At 38.3% G+C, this 21,256-nt stretch overlaps 2 long non-coding RNA genes and 1 other non-coding gene across 3 annotated transcripts; 2 read left to right on the top strand and 1 right to left on the bottom strand.

Annotated features, from left to right (window-relative positions):
- Window positions 1–17,533: 17,533 nt before the first annotated feature.
- LOC145437186 (uncharacterized) lies at window positions 17,534–20,282 on the bottom strand. Its single transcript, XR_013914609.1, has 2 exons — window positions 20,138–20,282; window positions 17,534–18,361 (listed from the first exon to the last, which is right to left on the bottom strand). It is a non-coding gene; the product is annotated as an uncharacterized LOC145437186 (long non-coding RNA).
- Window positions 18,357–20,648, top strand: LOC145437184 (uncharacterized). Its single transcript, XR_013914608.1, has 2 exons — window positions 18,357–18,815; window positions 20,282–20,648. It is a non-coding gene; the product is annotated as an uncharacterized LOC145437184 (long non-coding RNA).
- On the top strand, window positions 19,810–19,892 carry Trnal-uaa (transfer RNA leucine (anticodon UAA)). The gene has a single exon. It is a non-coding gene; the product is annotated as a tRNA-Leu (tRNA).
- Window positions 20,649–21,256: the final 608 nt, after the last annotated feature.

Here is a 21,256-nt window from a genome sequence, read left to right as displayed (position 1 = left end):
CCTCATTACACTGGTCTACACAAAATTTCAGGTTTGGGTTTTGACAATTGATTTGGGCTAGTTTTGAGGCGCTGAATCCGAAAATGGCCTCAGATTTTCTCCATCACATCACGTTTTCAAGATATGAAATATCCCTATTTTTTTTTTTAAATTCAATTTTTGATCCCCCTCTGTTGTCAAAACAAGGAATTCTGATGCACTAAACACTGTTTTACCTGCAATAATCTGGCTTTAATTAGCAAACAAGCATTCTATGTTAGATTCATACAAATTTGAGTTGTCTTTATTAAAGTTTTATGCCCCGGAATTAAAAATAGGCGTGCAAAAGAGCAACCATATTAAAATTAAATGCTACATTATGCTGACGAACATGTGGATAGGACAGTAGCAAGGTATTATCTGAATTACAGCCTAGAGTTCACATAATATGCACATAGACATTCCAACGAAGTGCAGAAATTCTGAAGACAGGGACTTGGGCAGGGCGAGTACAAAAACAGTAGAAAAGAGCTTTCATAAAATATGAAGTCTTCACTTATAAGCCTAATTCTCTTTTGAGGGACTTTCTTTTACGAACAGCATCTGGAATTTCTCTTTTCCAACTCCATCAACAGTCGGCTATCATACGAAAATCCAGGTACAGGTGGCAACTGTGTCCTTGTCCTTGCTCGTACCGGATTTTTACTGGTGTGGGAAATAAATGAATCTATGAATCCCACCGACCTTGATAACGTGCCTCCATAATTTTAATATCTTAGCTGAAACGTTCACCCTGTTCTTCACTAACTTACCCAAGGTTTGGTGTAAACTCATCCGCATGGCTCTTCAAATCGTTAACTTTGATGCTCATCCTGCATCCCAAATCTTCATAACAAAGCAGTAGCTCCCCTGAGAGATTTTTATAATTTTCTGCTTTTTTGTTTCCCCAAAATCAGCACTGAAAGCATTCTAAGCTCTAGCCTCGAATGGCAACGTTGATTATATACAAGGTTTTAATCCTTTAACAATTGCCTAATTTGAGGTCCATTGAAAATCCCAGTTCTTTTGTCTCTTCATTGAGACCAGAAAAAGCATAACATATATCCTTTAAAACACCACCCTTCACAATCTAAAGCTTTTACATATTGTTTCATGAGACCAAGTTTGATGTAAAGAGGACGCAAGAGGTTTTTTTTCAAATCAACAAACTGATCACGTATGATATTGTTAGTAGTTATATAGATCGCTCGTGATTTGCCTGGGGCTCTTATGGCGGGGTGGCGATTCGCCTGGAAACCCGGGGTGGCGATTCGCCTCTTATCTCTTATGGCGGGGCCGCGATTCGCCATGTGTTCTTATGGGTGCGGTCGTGATTCGCCTTTTCGGGTATAGGCCGCGGTCGTGATTCGCCGTGAAAACTCGTGGTCGTGACTCGCCTTTTTTGCTATAGGCGGTGGCGGCGATTCGCCTGTCGTGTATTCTTACGGGTTCTGTGGTGATTCACCATGTGTTCTTATGGGCGCGGTCGTGATTCGTACTTTCAGGTATCTCTCGCGTGGTGTTGAATATGTACGAGTCGCCAACAATAACCGCACAAACGGAAACGTGGCTTGTTGTGAGGATTAAGCAGTGCAACCTATATTTCGAATGACCTGTGCGCTGAATTATTTCTCGTCCAGCCGCTACTATCGAATATTACACTAGACCAGTCAGTGCGAAATAGTTTGATCGTAAATTATGATATATGATGTCGTAGTTTAGTCGTGTCAAATGACCGATCGTGTTCTCTTTCCTCGCTATTGATTGCTAGCTGAATAATACTTTCGGCTTATTCGCTGTTTCGCGCCTACAGAATAGTCTGCTGTTCACAGTCGCAACAAGAATCACAAGTATACACATTTATACATTCATTTATTACTCTGAAATCAAACTCTTCACAAAAGCACGTACAATCGTATCATTCACTTTTTTATCATCGCCAAAATTATCCAAGTATTCCTCGGTTGAAAACCCTTGAGCTCTTTTTATCAAGAATGCGATAGCATGATCTCCACACACATCCGAAGTTTTACTCTGTAACTGTTTGCCAGTCACGGAAAATTCATCCGGCTCCGGGAATTCGATTATCTGAGGTTTTAGTGGTCCGAAACCTAGTGAATCATGAAAATGAGTATCGTCATCTCTGTATATACACACCCAGTGAGACCCAGACAAACTCGACTCGTCGTAATTAATGGTGATAGCGAATTTTCCGCTAATTGGTTTATGGCCTATCGGATAAGTCCCTAGATATAGACTTTGTGTGTCAGGGTGGTTATAGAGAATATCATTAATCTCAGACAGAGCCGGCGTAGACGGTGATTCCAATACCAACAACATGCTAACACTCCAAATAGGTGTGAAATAGTTTGCAAAACCCCGCAATCGCTGACAACATAATGTCTCGGTCATAGCCATCTTTTGCGACTTGGCGCTACAGGCATCGATCGCTCAAGCGTTGAAATTTTCGTAAGCAGTTTGTCACAGAACTTGATTTTACTCGTAAGATTTAATAAGTAACGAATATTAGACCGTCAGTGTCGGTAACTTGAATAACGATAAATTGTCACTTATTTCTGCTCTAACCCTAATCCTTTGTGAAGTGAACGCTTATTCAAAAAGGTGTGAAATAATTTTCAAATCCTACGACCGCTCACAGGGTAATGCTTCAGACATAGTAATCGCTTACAAGGTAATATTTCCGCAATAAGTTTGTCACAGAGACGGTGATTTAAAAAACCAACAATTTGACACTTTCTGGTGGTCGCTATATGTTTGGACACTTCGGAACAGTCGTTGACTTTGTATGATAAGAATCATGAGAATATTCAAGCAATGTGTCAATTTGTCAACTTGAAATGAAACTCACTACACAAACCAAGTTGATTCGTATTTGAATGTGTTGATCCGGTACAACTCGAATCCTTTGAGAAATCCATTTACCGCGATCTGTTGATTCGAACGTAACCTGAATATTACTGACTCCAACTTCAGTCGCGTCGAATTATTCACACATTCCACGCCGCTGTTTCACACCTATAGAATCAATACCAACTAACTAAACAAGAATCAAGAAATCTCAAGTATACACATATAATAATTGTATTTATTTCTGAGAAATCAAACGCCTAACAAAAACACGCAACTTATCATTTGGCCAACTCTAGCATTACCAAAATATCTAGGTATTGTTGATTGAAAACCCTTGAGTCCTTATTATCAAAAATGTTATAGTGTGGCGTCGGAATCCATTCGCGAGATGTTCTATAGGTAAATTGAGGTGATCCAAAATGAAATATCTCGGCTTTGACATCGTCTAAATTGAAATAGATTGACAAACATGACTACCAACTTTCCCGCAGCTCCATTTCAATATTATACGCACATTGATTTGAAACAAGTAATGATACCTTACAACTCTATTCGCGATCCGGCTTTTCGTTTGTCAAAGCGACATTTTAACATCTTACCATACTCAAAAGAATTATTCACAACATCACCGAGTGTTAAAAATCTAGTTTTCACTTACTTGATTATATCACTGCAACTCACAAATTTGAATTAATTCATTCTGGTTGTATTCGTATGATCGGTCTTTTTTTTTATATTCAATTGTAAAGGTCGTTACTGTTCTGAAGACAAAGTAAGCTATTTACTAATCGACACATATACGACTTGACATAAACATATTATATTTTGAGTATACGAGATTTGAATGTCTGAATAATAACCGAGAAATAATTTATCACAATAAAATCCGTACATTACAGCGTAAAAGATGTTGGAATGTCAGCAACTCTGTACGGTCAACCTGATCAACTCGTCATGATCATTCCTGAAATCGACACAAACACGACCACTGACTTGAGTTAACCACAAAACAGCATCAAGTTTTAAATCCACTTGTAGCTTACGGCTTATTCGAATGCTGGTTATGTTTTGTTGTAATTGAGTGTACGGAAATAGTATTACATCTCGACATCTTACCATCTTACCATATTCAAAGAGTCAACCACGAAAACATTGCCAAGTAAATCCGTTTGTAACTTACCCAACCAACCCAACAGTATCCTTATGAAAAGTAGACAAGACTACGCGAGTAATCACCACAATCCGAAATCCATAGCAAGTTCAGTTGTATTCATGGTCCGCCAACTCGTATTTTTTTATTCAGCTGTAAAAGTCGTTACTATTCTGTAACCTAAAGTAATTACTACTCGGCGCGCACAACTTGAGATTAACATAATATGTTTGAGTATACGAGGTTTGAAAGTTTGACCAACGTAGTTGAGAATTCATTTCTTACAATCGAACGCAGGCGTTATATTGAAAATTATAATGATGTAAACATAAGGTTCGACACATTGATTTGACATATGAGATTTTGTAATGCTCGACCATGACTTGATTATTAAATTATTTTGAATCGCCTGAAATAATTGTCGTCATCTAATCAGACTACTGAAAGTCGTTGCCATCACAAAAAACAATTTGCATGACGTTTATTAAATGTGTCCTATAGTTAGAATTATTTGTAAAACACACACACAATCAGAGAAATTGAAAATCTTCCTAATTTCATTCGTCAAAGTAAATGTCATCACAATACTCAGTCACTAAAAGACCTTACTTGTACGGGATTGAAGCACCGATAATTAACTAGCTAAACCGAACTCCAAAGAAATTTTACTCACTCGACGGATATGAAACAGCGTCGCTTAATCGGTCTATATCGTTTTTCTAAATGCAAATCATATCCACCCAGCAGAAAACAATTTTCACTCGCTTGGTAATGAAACCGAAGTCTCCATTTGATATTTTATTTTTGGTCAAATACTTTGCAATGAACACATTTGAGTGGCTGAGCTTTACATCATCAAGCTGTCATCTGTAAATCAAGATTACATCCAACTTGTAACTGTATCGTTTAACTACCAGGTTGCATCAGTTTGCTATTTTTGTCATTCAGTGACTGCTGAACATACCAAACGATACCCATTCACTTACGAAATACTGTGTTGATCGTAATTTCCATCATCGTGATAATCGCAGTACATTTGTTTCGAGTTCATAACAACCGACTACTTCTCTATGACATGACGAATTTTTGAAAAGTTAAGCTTAGTTAGAAGATTGGTGCATCTCGCGAAAAATAATATACCACTCATATTGATACTGTTACTCCATTGACCGGTATTTTCAAACGAGTCGATTTTCAACCGTGCAAAATTTATTACTTGAGTTGTCCCGCTTACTATATTTAAATGTAAACTCACCCGTCTTTCAACAACAAACAATGATAAAAAAAGTACACAAGCAAACACAACAAGTTTTACTTTTGTAGGACACTAATTATTATTCCACGCATCTCATTTCACACTAAGTGTATATGAAAGATATTCATGGTACACGAATATATTCGCTCATGCTACGAACATACGCAATGATTGGTGACGCTTTCACACTATTTCGATTTAGTGTAACAAAAACAACAACAACAATTTTCACTCTCTTGACTTATGAAAACAACAGACGAACATTCATTCAATATTTTGTTTTTGTCAACTAGTTACTTTTTCATGAGACCCCCACTACTCTTACAAAAGTACGAAAGATATTTACATCACACAAAGTAATCAACTTTACTCGATATTCCCACATTACGAAACTAAAGAATGGTTGGTTTGGCTCTACAAACTGTTTCGTTACCTCAAGACCTTTATTGTCTGAATGGTTGTTCATGTGTCTTAAGAACCGAATAGTTCAACACAGCACTAGTATTAACAGAAACACCAGAGTTGTTTACACAAAAGTTGTATGTGTGCAGTATACAAACATCATGTGTAAGTCCAGCACAATTGTGGTATCCATACGAGTTAAGTTAACACAATTTACGACACCGAGGTCGCCTCATCTTTCGTAAGACAACAAACCAAGGCTTCAGGATATGTCCATGTCATAACAATAAATCAGCTACGCCAACATCAGAGTACATATGTTTTCTAGTTACGGTGCTTACATCTTACACACAAATCGACCTACTTTGCTAACGAAAAGTGCTGAGTCATCACATGGTTGTCCTCACAACAATACAACTAAAACATATTATCATACAAAATGATCGTTATAGTTTGCACACCAATGGTACATCGTACAAGTAACAAGTCTCGAGAATCCAGTTATTAAAAAAAAAAAACGTGAAAGTGTTCCTACGCCAAGTCGGTATGTTGACGAAAGCATATACTGTGATATCATGATCGATTTACATTCGTTGGTCACAAAATGTCTATACTCTAAATAATTATTTTTCGCTCAAAAGCCTACTTGTCACCATTCGTTTCATCAAGCACGAGTTCAAGAAACCTGCTACGATATGAATTGTTATTTTTATGTTGTGTAAATAGGTAATAATTTTAGTAACATTATATCAACATCATCGAGTTGTGCGAATAGATTTACATGTGGTCTTGTGGTTTTCATCGAGACATACAGCACGAACTAACTGTAGACTCCTCTCTGTTGTACAGCTACTCGGTAATCGAAATGCATTAACATGTAAACAGCGATCTTGTTTCGTCGCACCAAAAATATGTTCCCTGTCGCGATAATCCTTTTCACACTCGTAATAGTATACCAACGTCAAGCGATAACGTTTAACAAGACCAACGACACTGAACCCACGACGTTTACCTATGTAAAATTACCACTTTCACTTGCCAGTCCATCGTTTACCTGACTAAACATATTATTTTCCTTTGGAGATCTGGCGTTTACCCAGAGTAAGAAACCATTTTCACTTGTAAATATTTTTTTCCTCAGCTAACAAACCTTTTTTCACTTGGAAATATATTTTTTCTCTGGTTAACAAACCTTTTTCCCTGAGCAACACACCATTTTGACTTGGTGGTCGTCGTTTACCCGAGTAAAAATATCATTTTCTTTTGGAGATCCGGCGTTTACCCAGTGTAACAATACATTTTCACTTGGCCCTCTAGCTTTACCAGAGTAACTAATCATTTCTCCTGGGTAACAAACCCTTTTCGTCTGGAAAACTATCATTTGCCTGAGTACCAATACAGTTTTCACTTGGAAATCTATCTTTCACCTGGGTAACAATACCATTTTCGTTTGGAAAACTATCATTTACCTGGGTACCAATACCATTTTCGTTTTGAAAAGTGACAACTACACCGGTCAATTTGATATTTTTTGTATATTGTTACAACAGACAGTGACAAAATATACACCAACAACGACTCCGATACATTTGTGTAATCGCATATTCACTTGTTCTGGTGCATCCCATCAAAACCCTCAGTTATCCACATGTAATGCGCTGTACATCGATGTGAATGTTTTGGAAAATTGGACAATAGGCATCGATAGTTCTGTGATGTCCGGGTTCGTGCTTTGGATTTTCCAGAGTCAAAATGTCTGAATAAAACACCTCCTTGACGATGGTTGGTATGTGGATAACGGTGTTCGGAAAACGGTTAGATTTATGTCACCCATCGCGATAACAACTCCAGGTCGAGTTTTCCTCCCGCATGTTTACTATATTGTGTCTTTATTGGTCAATGTATGTCTCGACATTCAGTTTGAAATCGGAAACCCTGATAAAGTATGTAACCGGATCCGGATATCAACTGTGAATTGATAAACCAATGGACAATATTCAAAGTAAACATGTTACACCCTGTGTTTCCACGAAAAAATACCATCCAGACATACGTCGCGCTTGTTTGCCCACACCAGTATACGCGTAAATGGAGGTGTGTGACATTGCATGCAATGTGTTGGTATACAAACATCGACCCACAGACATTATCATAGACGGTAGTTTTGATGTAGATCGAATGTCACCCGATAACAATGTCATACCAATAAGCCACATTGCAATGACTCTGAGTCCGCGCTATTACATCGATATTTCGATACCGTTCACTGATTTACTCGATGGTGTTATCGTGTTGTTACATTGCAAGATAGTCCTGACCCTATCTCCAGACAGATCACCCAGACCAATTGGATACATCGGTCGATATCCGTCGTGTTGTCGACACCGAAGTTTTCTGCTGAGACTGCAGCGTTTGACCAATGCGAACTATCGAAGTACGGTGCTCGAAATGATTGCGATCAGTCTTTCAGTCACGATGCATGGATGTCGCTACTCCCACATAACGACTCCAGATAAATATCGCGAACAGTGATTCTGAAAATCTCGGACTGATACTGTGATCCAATAAGGTGTGTTTCTGTGAAGACTGCAATCGTACACCACAAATAGAACACTACCTCGTGATTTCACACACAATCATAAAACACATCATCCTAAGGGTCCATTTCGTCCGGTGTCATCTCGAAACGGGCATCGCTACAAGAGATCGGGTTGGTCTCGTCATATCGGTAGCATTTTGACACTGTCATCACCACGAGGTTATTGACATCGATTCAGTTGGTCATGTCAATCCGTTTCACAATCTGTCGTTTTTCAAGTCCCAGCACCATAGTGTTACGTCACAGACAAGAAGCGTCGGTGGAAATGATAAAACACGGAAGGCACACTTTGGTGTTATTTGATATGGATTTTACACCAGACGAACCTCACATTCGAGCGATGTATTTGAATGGCGATTGTATTATTGATGTCCAGGGAAAAGAAATGTATCGATTTATCGGTTTCGTACATATCCAACAAAAACCTGGGTATATGATTGTGCACGGTTCGCATATTTGACTGTGATCACAATATTGGTATGTACTGTACAGTTCACTTTCCCTGTCAAAGGTGTAAGCAAGAGTGTAAAGCGGGTTTCTATCCTGGGTATACGGTCGTGCACGTTTCGCATATTTGACTGTGAACGCTATATTGATATATGCTATATAGTTCACTTTCACCGTCGAAGGTAGTCGTGTGAATACCCATGTTACGGTTTCTATGTTTGTGTGTCTGTATGTCATGCTTCAGATTGAGAGTCATTACAATGTGGCTTATTGGTATGACATTGTTATCGGGTGACATTCGATCTACATCAAAACTACCGTCTATGATAATGTCTGTGGATCGATGTTTGTATACCAACACATTGCATGCAATGTCACACACCTCCATTTACGCGTATACTGGTGTGGGCAAACAAGCGCGACGTATGTCTGGATGGTATTTTTTCGTGGAAACACAGGGTGTAACATGTTTACTTTGAATATTGTCCATTGGTTTATCAATTCACAGTTGATATCCGGATCCGGTTACATACTTTATCAGGGTTTCCGATTTCAAACTGAATGTCGAGACATACATTGACCAATAAAGACACAATATAGTAAACATGCGGGAGGAAAACTCGACCTGGAGTTGTTATCGCGATGGGTGACATAAATCCAACCGTTTTCCGAACACCGTTATCCACATACCAACCATCGTCAAGGAGGTGCTTTATTCAGACATTTTGACTCTGGAAAATCCAAAGCACGAACCCGGACATCACAGAACTATCGATGCCTATTGTCCAATTTTCCAAAACATTCACATCGATGTACAGCGCATTACATGTGGATAACTGAGGGTTTTGATGGGATGCACCAGAACAAGTGAATATGCGATTACACAAATGTATCGGAGTCGTTGTTGGTGTATATTTTGTCACTGTCTGTTGTAACAATATACAAAAAATATCAAATTGACCGGTGTAGTTGTCACTTTTCAAAACGAAAATGGTATTGGTACCCAGGTAAATGATAGTTTTCCAAACGAAAATGGTATTGTTACCCAGGTGAAAGATAGATTTCCAAGTGAAAACTGTATTGGTACTCAGGCAAATGATAGTTTTCCAGACGAAAAGGGTTTGTTACCCAGGAGAAATGATTAGTTACTCTGGTAAAGCTAGATGGCCAAGTGAAAATGTATTGTTACACTGGGTAAACGCCGGATCTCCAAAAGAAAATGATATTTTTACTCGGGTAAACGACGACCACCAAGTCAAAATGGTGTGTTGCTCAGGGAAAAAGGTTTGTTAACCAGAGAAAAAATATATTTCCAAGTGAAAAAAGGTTTGTTAGCTGAGGAAAAAAATATTTACAAGTGAAAATGGTTTCTTACTCTGGGTAAACGCCAGATCTCCAAAGGAAAATAATATGTTTAGTCAGGTAAACGATGGACTGGCAAGTGAAAGTGGTAATTTTACATAGGTAAACGTCGTGGGTTCAGTGTCGTTGGTCTTGTTAAACGTTATCGCTTGACGTTGGTATACTATTACGAGTGTGAAAAGGATTATCGCGACAGTGAACATATTTTTGGTGCGACGAAACAAGATCGCTGTTTACATGTTAATGCATTTCGATTACCGAGTAGCTGTACAACAGAGAGGAGTCTACAGTTAGTTCGTGCTGTATGTCTCGATGAAAACCACAAGACCACATGTAAATCTATTCGCACAACTCGATGATGTTGATATAATGTTACTAAAATTATTACCTATTTACACAACATAAAAATAACAATTCATATCGTAGCAGGTTTCTTGAACTCGTGCTTGATGAAACGAATGGTGACAAGTAGGCTTTTGAGCGAAAAATAATTATTTAGAGTATAGACATTTTGTGACCAACGAATGTAAATCGATCATGATATCACAGTATATGCTTTCGTCAACATACCGACTTGGCGTAGGAACACTTTCACGTTTTTTTTTTTTGAATAACTGGATTCTCGAGACTTGTTACTTGTACGATGTACCATTGGTGTGCAAACTATAACGATCATTTTGTATGATAATATGTTTTAGTTGTATTGTTGTGAGGACAACCATGTGATGACTCAGCACTTTTCGTTAGCAAAGTAGGTCGATTTGTGTGTAAGATGTAAGCACCGTAACTAGAAAACATATGTACTCTGATGTTGGCGTAGCTGATTTATTGTTATGACATGGACATATCCTGAAGCCTTGGTTTGTTGTCTTACGAAAGATGAGGCGACCTCGGTGTCGTAAATTGTGTTAACTTAACTCGTATGGATACCACAATTGTGCTGGACTTACACATGATGTTTGTATACTGCACACATACAACTTTTGTGTAAACAACTCTGGTGTTTCTGTTAATACTAGTGCTGTGTTGAACTATTCGGTTCTTAAGACACATGAACAACCATTCAGACAATAAAGGTCTTGAGGTAACGAAACAGTTTGTAGAGCCAAACCAACCATTCTTTAGTTTCGTAATGTGGGAATATCGAGTAAAGTTGATTACTTTGTGTGATGTAAATATCTTTCGTACTTTTGTAAGAGTAGTGGGGGTCTCATGAAAAAGTAACTAGTTGACAAAAACAAAATATTGAATGAATGTTCGTCTGTTGTTTTCATAAGTCAAGAGAGTGAAAATTGTTGTTGTTGTTTTTGTTACACTAAATCGAAATAGTGTGAAAGCGTCACCAATCATTGCGTATGTTCGTAGCATGAGCGAATATATTCGTGTACCATGAATATCTTTCATATGCACTTAGTGTGAAATGAGATGCGTGGAATAATAATTAGTGTCCTACAAAAGTAAAACTTGTTGTGTTTGCTTGTGTACTTTTTTTATCATTGTTTGTTGTTGAAAGACGGGTGAGTTTACATTTAAATATAGTAAGCGGGACAACTCAAGTAATAAATTTTGCACGGTTGAAAATCGACTCGTTTGAAAATACCGGTCAATGGAGTAACAGTATCAATATGAGTGGTATATTATTTTTCGCGAGATGCACCAATCTTCTAACTAAGCTTAACTTTTCAAAAATTCGTCATGTCATAGAGAAGTAGTCGGTTGTTATGAACTCGAAACAAATGTACTGCGATTATCACGATGATGGAAATTACGATCAACACAGTATTTCGTAAGTGAATGGGTATCGTTTGGTATGTTCAGCAGTCACTGAATGACAAAAATAGCAAACTGATGCAACCTGGTAGTTAAACGATACAGTTACAAGTTGGATGTAATCTTGATTTACAGATGACAGCTTGATGATGTAAAGCTCAGCCACTCAAATGTGTTCATTGCAAAGTATTTGACCAAAAATAAAATATCAAATGGAGACTTCGGTTTCATTACCAAGCGAGTGAAAATTGTTTTCTGCTGGGTGGATATGATTTGCATTTAGAAAAACGATATAGACCGATTAAGCGACGCTGTTTCATATCCGTCGAGTGAGTAAAATTTCTTTGGAGTTCGGTTTAGCTAGTTAATTATCGGTGCTTCAATCCCGTACAAGTAAGGTCTTTTAGTGACTGAGTATTGTGATGACATTTACTTTGACGAATGAAATTAGGAAGATTTTCAATTTCTCTGATTGTGTGTGTGTTTTACAAATAATTCTAACTATAGGACACATTTAATAAACGTCATGCAAATTGTTTTTTGTGATGGCAACGACTTTCAGTAGTCTGATTAGATGACGACAATTATTTCAGGCGATTCAAAATAATTTAATAATCAAGTCATGGTCGAGCATTACAAAATCTCATATGTCAAATCAATGTGTCGAACCTTATGTTTACATCATTATAATTTTCAATATAACGCCTGCGTTCGATTGTAAGAAATGAATTCTCAACTACGTTGGTCAAACTTTCAAACCTCGTATACTCAAACATATTATGTTAATCTCAAGTTGTGCGCGCCGAGTAGTAATTACTTTAGGTTACAGAATAGTAACGACTTTTACAGCTGAATAAAAAAATACGAGTTGGCGGACTATGAATACAACTGAACTTGCTATGGATTTCGGATTGTGGTGATTACTCGCGTAGTCTTGTCTACTTTTCATAAGGATACTGTTGGGTTGGTTGGGTAAGTTACAAACGGATTTACTTGGCAATGTTTTCGTGGTTGACTCTTTGAATATGGTAAGATGGTAAGATGTCGAGATGTAATACTATTTCCGTACACTCAATTACAACAAAACATAACCAGCATTCGAATAAGCCGTAAGCTACAAGTGGATTTAAAACTTGATGCTGTTTTGTGGTTAACTCAAGTCAGTGGTCGTGTTTGTGTCGATTTCAGGAATGATCATGACGAGTTGATCAGGTTGACCGTACAGAGTTGCTGACATTCCAACATCTTTTACGCTGTAATGTACGGATTTTATTGTGATAAATTATTTCTCGGTTATTATTCAGACATTCAAATCTCGTATACTCAAAATATAATATGTTTATGTCAAGTCGTATATGTGTCGATTAGTAAATAGCTTACTTTGTCTTCAGAACAGTAACGACCTTTACAATTGAATATAAAAAAAAAGACCGATCATACGAATACAACCAGAATGAATTAATTCAAATTTGTGAGTTGCAGTGATATAATCAAGTAAGTGAAAACTAGATTTTTAACACTCGGTGATGTTGTGAATAATTCTTTTGAGTATGGTAAGATGTTAAAATGTCGCTTTGACAAACGAAAAGCCGGATCGCGAATAGAGTTGTAAGGTATCATTACTTGTTTCAAATCAATGTGCGTATAATATTGAAATGGAGCTGCGGGAAAGTTGGTAGTCATGTTTGTCAATCTATTTCAATTTAGACGATGTCAAAGCCGAGATATTTCATTTTGGATCACCTCAATTTACCTATAGAACATCTCGCGAATGGATTCCGACGCCACACTATAACATTTTTGATAATAAGGACTCAAGGGTTTTCAATCAACAATACCTAGATATTTTGGTAATGCTAGAGTTGGCCAAATGATAAGTTGCGTGTTTTTGTTAGGCGTTTGATTTCTCAGAAATAAATACAATTATTATATGTGTATACTTGAGATTTCTTGATTCTTGTTTAGTTAGTTGGTATTGATTCTATAGGTGTGAAACAGCGGCGTGGAATGTGTGAATAATTCGACGCGACTGAAGTTGGAGTCAGTAATATTCAGGTTACGTTCGAATCAACAGATCGCGGTAAATGGATTTCTCAAAGGATTCGAGTTGTACCGGATCAACACATTCAAATACGAATCAACTTGGTTTGTGTAGTGAGTTTCATTTCAAGTTGACAAATTGACACATTGCTTGAATATTCTCATGATTCTTATCATACAAAGTCAACGACTGTTCCGAAGTGTCCAAACATATAGCGACCACCAGAAAGTGTCAAATTGTTGGTTTTTTAAATCACCGTCTCTGTGACAAACTTATTGCGGAAATATTACCTTGTAAGCGATTACTATGTCTGAAGCATTACCCTGTGAGCGGTCGTAGGATTTGAAAATTATTTCACACCTTTTTGAATAAGCGTTCACTTCACAAAGGATTAGGGTTAGAGCAGAAATAAGTGACAATTTATCGTTATTCAAGTTACCGACACTGACGGTCTAATATTCGTTACTTATTAAATCTTACGAGTAAAATCAAGTTCTGTGACAAACTGCTTACGAAAATTTCAACGCTTGAGCGATCGATGCCTGTAGCGCCAAGTCGCAAAAGATGGCTATGACCGAGACATTATGTTGTCAGCGATTGCGGGGTTTTGCAAACTATTTCACACCTATTTGGAGTGTTAGCATGTTGTTGGTATTGGAATCACCGTCTACGCCGGCTCTGTCTGAGATTAATGATATTCTCTATAACCACCCTGACACACAAAGTCTATATCTAGGGACTTATCCGATAGGCCATAAACCAATTAGCGGAAAATTCGCTATCACCATTAATTACGACGAGTCGAGTTTGTCTGGGTCTCACTGGGTGTGTATATACAGAGATGACGATACTCATTTTCATGATTCACTAGGTTTCGGACCACTAAAACCTCAGATAATCGAATTCCCGGAGCCGGATGAATTTTCCGTGACTGGCAAACAGTTACAGAGTAAAACTTCGGATGTGTGTGGAGATCATGCTATCGCATTCTTGATAAAAAGAGCTCAAGGGTTTTCAACTGAGGAATACTTGGATAATTTTGGCGATGATAAAAAAGTGAATGATACGATTGTACGTGCTTTTGTGAAGAGTTTGATTTCAGAGTAATAAATGAATGTATAAATGTGTATACTTGTGATTCTTGTTGCGACTGTGAACAGCAGACTATTCTGTAGGCGCGAAACAGCGAATAAGCCGAAAGTATTATTCAGCTAGCAATCAATAGCGAGGAAAGAGAACACGATCGGTCATTTGACACGACTAAACTACGACATCATATATCATAATTTACGATCAAACTATTTCGCACTGACTGGTCTAGTGTAATATTCGATAGTAGCGGCTGGACGAGAAATAATTCAGCGCACAGGTCATTCGAAATATAGGTTGCACTGCTTAATCCTCACAACAAGCCACGTTTCCGTTTGTGCGGTTATTGTTGGCGACTCGTACATATTCAACACCACGCGAGAGATACCTGAAAGTACGAATCACGACCGCGCCCATAAGAACACATGGTGAATCACCACAGAACCCGTAAGAATACACGACAGGCGAATCGCCGCCACCGCCTATAGCAAAAAAGGCGAGTCACGACCACGAGTTTTCACGGCGAATCACGACCGCGGCCTATACCCGAAAAGGCGAGTCACGACCGCACCCATAAGAACACATGGCGAATCGCGGCCCCGCCATAAGAGATAAGAGGCGAATCGCCACCCCGGGTTTCCAGGCGAATCGCCACCCCGCCATAAGAGCCCCAGGCAAATCACGAGCGATCTATATAACTACTATTGTTGTCTCCAGGCGTCAAGGTGAGCCTTGGAGGCCACTCATCTTTGTTCCTGTTGTGATCCTTGACCCTGCTGTCCCGGTAGCATAGGAAACATGGGTATTCGGTGAAGCCCCAGCAAAAACTTCGCCATTTTCAAATCTAGACAGATGAGCCAGCCATGGTCATGCTACTACAACTTTTCGAGAACGGTTTTGATATTCTGATAATCTTCTTTCATTGTTCATTGCGATAAAATGTCACGCTTGTACCAGCTTTGTTAGTTGCTCTTTTGCCTGCTTATTTTTTATTCCAAGGCATGAAATTTTAATAAATACAACACAAATTTGTTTGAATATAATATAGAATTCTTGTTTGCTAACTAAAGCTGGATTATTACAGATAAAACATTGTTTATTGCATCAGATTTTCTTGTTTTGAAAACAGAGGGAGGTCAAAAATTGATTTTTTCTTCAAATTAGGGATATTTCATATCTCTAAAACGTGATGTGATGGAGAAAATATGAGGCCATTTTCGGAATCAGCGCCCCAAAATTAGCCAAAATCAGTTGTCAAAACCCAAACCTGAAAAAAAAGTTGAAATTTGTAGACCAGTGTTATCAAAGACGGAACGAGAAATATAGAGGGATTATTTGGGAATCATAACAAAAGCTCATGACATGCAAAACTAGTGTGGTAATATTATTTTCCTTCATATATGCGAGTTGCACAACCTTTTTGTCTTCAAACAGATGTCTGTGCCGGGATGGGTGAGTATGAGACGCAATTTGAGATGCGAACATAGAATTGTCAGTGAACGATTTTCTGAGAATTGATAGGACAAATCGAAAGTAGCATCTTATATTGTCATGGCAAAGCTGCCAGAGTCAGGAAGTATCGACAAAATTTCTGTACGCCTACCATATTTGGAAATATTCATACCATACCATACTTTAACCTTTTCCATATCCCATATCGAAATTTCGTTTCATACCATACCATACTATACCATACCATATCATACTGTGCCTTGGTAGTAACTACAATATATTAATGGTAGGTTCTGCACTGTGAACCTTTTTCATATATTACAATTTTTCAGGTCATTATAACATCTTTGGTTGAATGATTTTGCATTTCAACTTCGGGCCACCCTGTCCACGCCGTTAGCAGCATAAAAAATCACCACTAAACCAGCAGGCATCTTGCCAATCTCAAAATTTTTAGTTATTGTTATGATACATTTGGTGACGTTTAAAAAGTCAGCATGTACTTCAGCATTGTGGCATAATGTGCCCTGAGTCGTCGCTAGGTATCTTGTATATCACTTCACGGAAACGTAGGGTTAAAATTAGCAATATGACATCACGTGACGTCATAATGTTCGCCTTCGCGTTCACACAGAACCTTTCGAAAAGTTTCACGTTCACACGAACCTGAATCTTTAAGAGGTTCACACCACCCCTAGTTGACAGTTTACATGTCTTGGTGTGTCCTGGCGCGGAGATGACAGAAGTGAGGGTTGAATCGTTATACGCAGGCCAATCAGAGAGCGCCACGTCATCCTAATTGCCACGCCCATTTTCATACCCTAAGGGTACATTCATCTGCTACGTCATCTGTGCCACATCATCAAGCGCCACGCCTATAGTGCCACATCATCCATCCATTGCTATATCATCGCTGCATTGATTGCCGCATCTTGATACTTTTCTCAGATATTGTATTATGTGTATTTAGGACTAATATCATCCATACATATTTTTTAAACTTGATTTTATGTGTACAAGTTACGGCTTCTGCAGTTTCCACATTTTACGACTTATGATTGCCGCGTCAAAACTTACATTGGCACTTTACTCAGTCTCCTTGAAATAGCATTGTTTAGTGTACGAGTTCATTTTATTTCGAAAAAAGAGCATATCAATGATATCGTTGATCGTTATTGCGTCGATTCACTAGCTGAAATCCTCCAGATCGGTTGATGTTTCGAGGTACACCGCTTTGCTGCCGTCCGACACTGCGATCCGAGTTCTTGCGTTCGATCTGACCGTTTTGTTTGATGTAGCGATCACTGGCTTGTAGTATATACGATACGAGCGGAAGGTCGGGATTATGAACAACTACGCTAGGCGAATAGATGACGAATTCATCAGCTCGCAGTATAACCGCTACCTGTATAATGTTTGCATGTCGAGTATAAGGGTATTTAACTCGCCACTAAAATGCCAACGGAATAGCCGCAGGGAGCCGGTTCTCGTTGCTATAATTAAACGAACACCTTTGCCGCAGGTACGCGATCACCGACGTTATAATGATAGGGACAAATTAGCCGCATGAAAGCGAGTCTAATGAATATAACGACAGACAACAAGTTAGTTGAAAAGTAAAACTAATCGTGACCGATGCAAGACGGCGTGAAACAGCGCTTTCGCTCGATTCTTGTTGATGTAGCGATCACTGGCTTGTAGTATATACGATACGAGCGGAAGGTCGGGATTAGGAACAACAACGCACAGGCAGTCTCACACACTTTGCTGCATCTGAGCTTCGTACTAATACATGCATAATTTTTGCATGACGAGAATACGGGTAATACGGTCAATAAACGCCGGAGGCGAGTCATTTAAACCTTGTTGCTAGATAATACCACTTTCGGCTACAACAAAGTTGCCCTGCAACAAAAAATAGAAGCCCTAATGATCATGCAGAGTAAAGTTCAATTATACATCGAATTATTCGAATAGACTTGTGTAGGTATGAAGTGAAATAGAACGGAGTTTACGCAAAAGTTGCTATTGATCATAGACCAAGCTTGCTTTCAGAGCTGGAAACTAAATGCATATGAAAATTTAGCTAGGTTTTCTCCACACGCATCAAATGTAGGCCTACTCAAGTGTTTATGAGGCGGCGAATAGTTCGAAGGTTGTTAGCATGTAAGGACGTCACATAGAATTGTGGAGTTTTCTGTAAACTATAATCCGGTGATCTATTTTCAATCACTATATTTTTCATTAATCTAAACTTCGCAGTTACGCTTTCTACAGTTTACACATTTTACGACTTATTTTCTTTAGACCCATACAAGTGATCCCCAATGTCGGGGCTATGGAAACAAATCAAGCATGCGTAAGTAAATCTTGAGCTTAGATCACCGAGACTCTTGTATGCAACTAACATTACAGACAACCATTCGACAATATTCAACTAGCATTAATGCTTTCGATATAGTGCATCATGTACAGCGACACGCTGATCAATTCAAATTCAACAATGGGATCCCCCGCACAATCATGAAGCCCGATTTGCGTTGAATATTAACGATACCAACAAATCGGAAGATCTCTTTTCCCTCTACATCTATGATAGAGGTACCATTCCATTGACTACGAATAACTTGAGATTCTGTGGGATTGAAATCGCAATCAAATAATATGAGAGTTTTTTTTCCAGCTTTCAGAACTTGGACAATCGTATCAGGACTATATCGCAACACCGCAGTATGTGTGCGTGCAAAACGATACACAGTTATTTTTAGTGCCATCCGTACGACTTATGTTCAACTTGCAGTGCAACAGATGATTTATTTGCGACCGATGCATTAATGACTTTAATACTATGTACTTTAAATTATCCACACCTATGAGTCGAAATGTTGTTAAGTAACTCATGTTTTCAGCATAACCTAAAAGCAAAGTGGACGAATTTCCATGCGACCGATGCATTAATGACTTTAATACTATGTACTTTAAATTATCCACACCTATGAGTCGAAATGTTGTTAAGTAACTCATGTTTTCAGCATAACCTAAAAGCAAAGTGGACGAATTTCCATGTTGATCAAATACCCCAAACACTGCTTGCTTTCATAGTTAGTAATTAAGCGCATCACAGAATTTACCCAAAAAAGTCGGTACTCCGAAAATTTTCTAAAGTAGAGCTTTTGGCGTTGGACTTAAGTTCAAATGAACAAGTGTTCACGTAGGTTCGAGGTCTGAATGAGTCTTTTAAAGCATATAGAAACGAAAAAACTAATCTAAAAAATGTACGAAGTTTGGATGCGGCATATTTGGGTTTTTTAAAAATTATTTATACCCACGATTCGAGATATCGTTACAATGGAACTGGGTTGGCCGAGTGGTTAAGGCGTTGAACTTAAGCTTCAATGAACAGGTGTTCACGTGGGTTCGAACCCCACACCCAGTACGTCTTATGGGGATTAGGATTTTTTGGATTCAAATTTTTCGCTATTTTTTCATGGCCATAGGTCATTCTGGACCGCGAAATTGTGTAGCATATACTAATTTACGATAGCGCATTTGTAATTCGTGCAAATACAGTAATATCATAGTTCTTGTAACAAATTTGTATGCGCACAATATATGTTTATCATAAGTCCCACACATTCATGATTTCGTCCTAGTTTGAGTTTTAGAAAATATTATACCCACATCGCGACATCTTTCAAAAACAAAACGATGGCCAATGCTTGAGAGAGCAAATTTGCTATTTTTCATTGCCAAATATTGTGCTTTCAATTCACACATGGATTATTGGCAATATAATTTTACTTAACATATTTCTTTCAATTCCAGGCCTATTCAGTCCAATTAACGGCCACAAAGCTGAGTCCTCGACATCTCATACTAGCGCACCATGAAAATGGTGACCTGCAGTCATGGATCGTGGCGAATGGCTTCCGCATAAAGGGATCGTCTCACAATGAAGCGACACCATTTGAGATGGTGCTGGATCTTCTCTATTATGTTTGTGACCTCACATATCCAAAAGTTTTCCAGATACTCTCAATTTTGGATGAAATATTCGAGCGACATCGAACTGTCCTAAACGCAGTCTCCAAACGTCTCCGCTATTTGCACTTTTTCACATTTTATAACACCTTAAGTAGTACTTAACAGTTTTAGTTTTAAATAAAATACGGAATATAAACTAATCGAAAAATTCGGTTTTTGCGTGCATCTGTTTTTGCGGGAGCGTATAGCACGTACCTATACATAGTCAACTTTAATAACTGAATTACCATGCTTAACATTGAATCCCAACTCTAAACTTGATACGTAGATGTAGGACATTATGGCAATGCACCATGCTAAATTTCATCACACATCTAATGATGGAACACCTTTAAAACTAACGCAGTCGAATACCGACTTTTACGCGTATCTGTTTGCGTGAACTTAGCATATACCTATACATAGTCAATTTTAATAGCAGAATTACCGTGTTAAACGTTGAATTCCCATCTTGAAAGTTGGTACGCGGTTATAGGACATTATAAAAATGCACCATACCAAATCCCATCAGACATTTCATGATGGAACAACTTTAAAACTAACGCGACTCTACATCAACTTTTTGCGTACATCTGTTTTGCGGGAGCGTATAGCACGTACCCATACATAGCCAACTTTAATAACGGAATTACCATGCATTGAATCCCAACTCTAAACTTGATACGTAGTTGTAGGGCATTATGACTATGCACCAAGCTAAATTTCATCACACATCTAATGATGGAACACCTTTGAAACTATCGCAGTCGAATACCG

The sequence above is a fragment of the Botryllus schlosseri genome, chromosome 4 (genome assembly GCF_051294905.1).
Source record: "Botryllus schlosseri isolate E-star chromosome 4, Bs_hap1, whole genome shotgun sequence".
Classification (NCBI taxonomy): domain Eukaryota; kingdom Metazoa; phylum Chordata; class Ascidiacea; order Stolidobranchia; family Styelidae; genus Botryllus; species Botryllus schlosseri.
This window is presented reverse-complemented; position numbering and strand designations above follow the sequence as displayed.